This window comes from Capsicum annuum, chromosome 12 (genome assembly GCF_002878395.1).
Source record: "Capsicum annuum cultivar UCD-10X-F1 chromosome 12, UCD10Xv1.1, whole genome shotgun sequence".
In the NCBI taxonomy this organism is placed as follows: Eukaryota; Viridiplantae; Streptophyta; class Magnoliopsida; order Solanales; family Solanaceae; genus Capsicum; species Capsicum annuum.
In genome coordinates, this window is record NC_061122.1 from 130935699 (window position 1) to 130942631 (window position 6933).

A 6933-nucleotide genomic window follows, 5' to 3' on the forward strand; every position below is an offset into this window, starting at 1 on the left:
CTCAACTCTAGCTAAAAGAACCTATCCAGAAAGTAATTGAACTTCTCCTATTCTATAGACCCTGCATCAGTGGCCCTCTCTGCCTTCCATTATTTAAACCATGAGTGAGCGATATCCTGTAATTCATATGCGGCCAACTCAGCACTCTCAACAGCAGTCACCGCCATGATATTGGTAACCTTTTGCACCTAATCATGAAATTCCTAAGGGTCTTTATCTGACTTAGACCTGATAAATGATGGAGGGTTCATTCGAGTAAAGTCCTAAATCCTGGAAGCAGTAGTATTGGCCACTGGGTTGGCCGAAACCGAAGCTGGATGTTCATTCTAGGCTACCAAAAAATAAGTTAGGGTGGTTAAGGCTACTCTAAACACTGCGTGGGAGACATTCTTAATGAAAGGATTTGGATGGATTAGCTGAGGGGCAAGCTGATCTCCCATTCCTCTTCCCTGAGTCCTCTTTAGAGGCATATTCTATAAACGAAAGAGAAAATAGGATTAGAAATAGAGTTTAACTGGAACTCATGCACACTGACATAACATGAATACTTAGAAAAGGGAAACATTTTCTAAAACATCTTATAGCCTCTTGTCCATAAGTGTGGCATGCAACACACCCATGCATAAGACTCTACTAGATGTGGCTTTCAGATTTCCTAAGACTCTGTTGAACCTTAGGATCTGATATCAAGTTTGTAACACCCCGAGTCTGTACCCTGGAAGCTACTCAATGCTCATAATCCTTAAGGACCACAAGCTAACCCATGACTAGTACCTACTACATTAACTGTGTAATAAATACTGTAAATATATGAAAATAGGCAGAAACTTGCCATAAGGTTCAATACTATAAATATTATTGAATATGGTATCACAATACTAAAACTGAGCATCAATACTAAAAACTGAACAACTGTCCAAAAATACTCTAGTCTGAAAAGCCCCTAACTGTCTGAACTATGGAGTTGATTGGACAAGCCCCTAACTAACTTCATCTACTAAAATAAAACTTAAGTACTATAAATAATAAGCATATCCTCAAACTATGAGGACTCACCACTACTCTGAAAGCTAAGAATCTAGATTGCTAAGGATGCTCTGCAGCCCGTACATCTGAACCTATGATATAAGACATTATAACATAAAGAAAAGCATCCGCCAGTAACTTAAATATATTGGTATGCTCAGTGAGGTAGGCTGAAATACATGGATTTATATGCATGAACAATAATCACTGAATAACATGAGTATGACTGAGTAAGGGTACATATATGAACACATAGGTTGTAACTGAGATCGTGCTAATACTGAGTACTGAATCGGAATACTGATAACCGATATTTAGGTTGATGAATACTACATCACTGATTATCTAACTGACTGTATCTAATAGTTCTAAGTACTGTGGAAACATACAGAGTTCTGTACTGAGCTGAGTGACCATATCTGATAGTCCTGAATCTGTAGAACTAAACTAAGTTCTATTCTAAGACTGAGACTGGAACTCAGACTGTGGGAGGTAATCATCTAACTGAAATACACCTTTTCTAACTGATTTGGGGTCCAACCTATAAATCTAGTTAGAAGGGTATTAATACCGTGCCATGGGTAAGGATAAGCTATGAGTTAACCCTCTCTGATAGGAAGCTCTTATGTCAACCCTCGCTGACAGGATAATTCGAATGAAAATTATCAACCCTCATAATATATGGCAGGAAGATACCTCAATCTATGTTGGCTACATAGTTTTGTAATGCAGGGAATGCTACTTGTACATAGTATATGCATATAGTATTGAACAACAAGTGAGCATCATAAATTATCTCTAATTTCACAAGTCAAGGGTTTATTACGGATTCACATAACTCTGCACACATAATGATCACACATGATATATTTATATATATATATATATATATATATATATATGATCATGAATTAGGAACTTAATCCAAATAATAATTATGGATACACTTTAATTCCAATCTTGGAATTCATAAAATCAACTACTTGAAGTTCAAAACTGATTCTTGGACTCCAAGGGTGGAAGGAACCCTTGGACGAACACTTCACATACCTGTGTTCAAGAATTCCTGGAAGTTTATGGTTGAATCTTGCATTCTTGATTTGATATTTAAGCACCTAGGGTTTTTTTCTTGAGCTAATTGGAGAATGAATGAGTATATTTTCTCTATAGGGAGTTTAATTTTGTGTTTTGGGGGCTGAGGGTCAAGGGAAAAAAGACCTAAATACCCCTAACAATGCGGTCTTTTAATAATTAAAAAATGGATTACCGATGCACATGTCGATGCAGCGCGTCGTACCATGATCGCGTCGATTTATTAGAATTGGGCGCTGGTAGCTGGGGAAAATATTAATCAATACGATTTTCGATGCGACATGCCAAGATCACATTTATCCACTATTTTGGGATTCCAACGAAGCTTCAAATGAAGTTCAAAAAAATCAAAACTTGTTCAAAAACACCTACGAACATTCCTGATCATGAATCAACCTGAACATCAATATTTAATGGACGTAAAGGTTGCAAAATGAGATTTCCAACCTTCATAGACTAAAAGAACACTAATTTTGAGTACTTAGCTAAAATATTCAAAGTCTGGGACCCCTTGACAAGCCTAAAATACTGAATTAAGCTTAGGATTTTGTAGAGTCTTACAAAAGGGGAAAAAGAGAGAGAGATGGAGAGAGTGAGAGGTATGTTTTACTTTTTCTTTATTATAAGGAAAATAGAAACATGAAGCTGGCAAAGCTATAAAAGTTATTTACCTGGTCCACTTTACTAATTCCCACGACATCCATTGCTGTTATAGTAGCAAGGTACTCTTCTGTATCGCTCACACCAACTAGCTCAAAGCACTTTGATTGGTTAAGATAGCAAAATTATTTGGGATATCCTAGCTTATACTTCTCAATCTTCTTTAGTGTTAGGAAGATTCTTAGCAACATACTGTACCAAAAATAATTTCATACAAACATTAAACATTTATAATGTCAAGTTTATATTGTAACAGAAAAGTACCTCTTGGGGATCCACACAAAGAAGGTAAAAACAGTGGTAATTGCGCTCAGGATCAAAAATTTGGCAAAACATAGGATCTCTTGAGAAGATACGTCCTGATTGTTGCTTCTAATATACTTCCATATTTGTCAAACTGAAACTCAATGAATTTTCCAAAATGACTGTAGCAATTTCAGCTTGAAGAGAAAATTAAACATAGGCAAAGTAGAGAAAGATTGGAAACAAGAGGCATACTAATATTGACAAAGTCACAAGCACAAGAAGGATAAAAAACAAAGACGCCAAGTGGTCATGCAACCCGTACAAGTGGACGAGTTAAACAAGTGTCTTTCATGACTACAAAGATGCCAAAATGATGATATAAGGTGACAAGAAGATAACCAAGGTATATAGATAATACTAGAAATATTTCAAAAGTTAACAAGAGTTCGAGTTCAAGAGTATACACAAACTTTAGTCCTATAACACATAACAGTCCAACCAATGCTTGAAGATTTCGAATCTTAACCCAAACAATTGTCTAAAGTTACTCAACAACTTCTTTTAGCTTGTATATGAATATATATATACACCTTAGATGAACAATCAAGTACTTATTTAAAATCCTGAAGTTTATAGTATTGATATGAAACAACAACATCATCAAAGATGAGTGCAATTTACATTAGAACCCAAATTTGTAATTTAGATAGCCCACCTTCCTCTTGTTGTGACTTGGTTTTGAATTGGTAAACAGTTAAACAAGACTTTATATTATTCATAAAAGTCACTAGTATATTTGTTTAAGTCATGTATAATGCCATAAAAAGGAGAGAATAGATTTTATATACCTTAAATATGACTTTAATTACTTCAATAAAAATTACATATTAATTTGTCACATTGTTGATTCATGTCTTTAGTAATATACACTACCTATATAACATAAACAATATGCTTGGAGCAATTCATAGGAATGAATGGTGCCTAGTCATCTTCTATTTTTGCTTTAAATAACTCTTTAACTAGACTACCTAATGGTAGCATTAACTTACATGTTCAACCTTGGTCATACCATACAACATCTCAGTCACCATCGCTATAGAAACATCTCTTGGTTTCAAAAAACACACTCCAATTTGAAGAGATATCATCAAACTCCAAGTAGAGGACTTAAACTATAAGAGTATATATATCGATAAGGGTCAATAATAATATGAGGTTCTTTCCAGATCCTAAGGTTATGGATAACTGATCTAATATCATAAAGTATTATAAATAATCAAATGGAGTGTCAATTTAACAAGAAATTACTAACTATTCATGGCTTAGACCTTAAACCATAACTAATTAATAGTTTACTTAACTAAGAAAGATGATACACATTATCAAAATATGAACATTATTGTGAAGGAGAGTTAGGAGAGTTTTGTCGTGAATTAGGATTTCATCTACCTGAGACATCAAACTTGAGATGGTTGGGGGTGCACTACAAGGAATATAGAGAATACTAGCATGCTATGTAGTGAGCAAAGTAAGTAGAGGATTGACATGGGCAGTGATCGAAACATTAGTACACTAGATATGGCAAGCCCAAAATGAAGCTCTATGGTACAACATAGTCCCAAGACCCCATATAGTAGTGAAGAGAATTAAGGAAGAATGTAAATATCAAAGAATTGATTATATGAAAAGTAACATTACCTATAAAGATAAAGCATGGATAGTAAATTTGTATAAAGAGGGAGGTAGTAAATAGGAAATATGGTCAAGGAGCTCTTAGCTGAGGGATGCAATGTGCCCGGAAGTAGTTAAACTGTATAGAATTGAAATTTTTTATACAAGACGGAGATTATATGAAATTTTTTTTGTTCGACCAAAAAGTATCTTCTATGCCTTGAACAAATTTATCAATTAGGCTGAAGGAACCCTGCCCTGCACCATACCGATAAAAGGTCATACCTGCCCCTCACTATACAATTGCCATCCCTAATTAAAGTATTTCACAAGCTCATAATTTATTAGAAGATAAACAAAAGAATCAAACAAGTAACTATCCTAATAGAAGGTACAACTCTTGTTACAATTCATGACCCGCAAGCTTAAGTTTACCATAATTATTTAGAACGATGAATTACAGTGATGACTAACTAATGACAAATAAGCAGAAGGCAATGAATCTTGGTACATATGGTAATGACTCAACCTAATCACAATGACGAATAAACAAAAGTCAAATGGTGGTTTTATGCTAGAGTTCCAGACAACATTCTCAAGTACCAAATTTATTAGAAAGTAATCACAATATTCAAGAATTAGATATGCCTATAACAATATAAACAAAATTTCCCAAACCCAGATGAAAATACACTAGAAATATTGAAAATAATACAACCCATTAATAGGTAATGAGAAAACCAAAACAAGTTGGAGAGAAAAAAGAGAGTAAAGTAGAGCTCACTGAAGGGGATCGAGTATCAAGTTTGCGTACGTGAATGCTAGAGTTCACAACAAATTTCACACAATGAAGAGAAAATTGAGAGACACATATTAGGGCCAATTTCGTTAATTGTACAGAGAACTTTTTTGTATTTTTAAGGGAAGATAGAAAGTTTTTTAATTGTAATAAGTTAAGAAATATTCTATTTGGTGCTTATTATGTTTTATTAATTATCCAATTATGATATTTTAATTAAAAATTTTACATGAGTTTGGAGGTATTTCTTTTTCCCTTTTAAGATCCTAAATTATCAATAGGAACTAGTTAAAAAAAAAATTTTAGGACCAAATTTATACCTTCCCAATAAATTGCACAATTAAGGACTGAAATATAATCTCGTCTTAATAAATATACTTTTAGAGATGAGATTATATTTTAGTCCCTAAATATTGGTCTTAAATAGATCTTTTATTATAGTGTGGCCCTAGTCGTAGGTATCATGGAGGGAAAGGGTACAAGGGAATCCCTAGCCATGTATGATATCTCTGATTCGTACAACTAACATGTACTAGGGTCCGTTCAGGGGGTAAAATTTGGCCTATATAGCTCGTGGGTGGACTTATGATGGTAAATATACATAGCCTAGGTTAAGTATTTGAAATAAATGCTAAACCTTATTCCCTATACCATCATGATGTATATGTCTATATATTTGCATATGGTTATATGACTTGTTTCGAGTTAATTTTGGATTGATGGAATTAATCTATCTTTATCCCTAAGTTACATGATAACATTCACCCCACTAACCGTCTTTGGGCGCTATATCCCCACATGATGCAGGAATCGACCATACTACCACTTCTCCTACTCAGTGACTTGGAGATTCAAGGACAACTTTTAGGTCATACTGAAATGGTGAGCTTTCCACCTCATGCTATAGATTTTATTTCTGCCCTTATTATTTCTTTTGGTTTTGTTTAGGCTATGGTCGGGGTAATATACTAACTAGATATTCTTTTGTTTTGATTAGAGGCTTTGTTGGACTACTATAGGAATAGGCAATATCGATATTAGTGTTATAATTGGTATTGATATTGGCATTGAGATTGGTATTAGATGGTTAATTGGTTGTGGATTTCAATTTTGATTTTAGAATTTTTATCATGTCTTTAAATTAATATTATTTTATCTTTTTATATGTTCGGAATTCATCTGACATGGAGTGAAGAGTAGTCAACGACATGGGTATTGAGGGGGGTCTCCGATTTGGGTTAGACTAGAGATACCAAATTAGGCTAGGTCCTAGCTTGGGTCCTATCAGGTTGGTATTAGATCCCTAGGTTTATGTTCAATTAGGTCTCTAGAAAGCCGTGTCGAGTAGAGTCTCTTTTAAGAGTATGTAGCGCACCACACTCATAAAGAAGAGGCTACGAGGCATTTAGAAATGTTTCTCTTTCTAGAGTTTTGTT

At 34.3% G+C, this 6933-nt stretch overlaps 1 pseudogene; it reads right to left on the reverse strand.

The window, feature by feature from the left end:
• Positions 1-2822, reverse strand: part of LOC107849208 — a 44528-nt pseudogene extending 41706 nt beyond the window's left edge.
• Positions 2823-6933: the final 4111 nt, after the last annotated feature.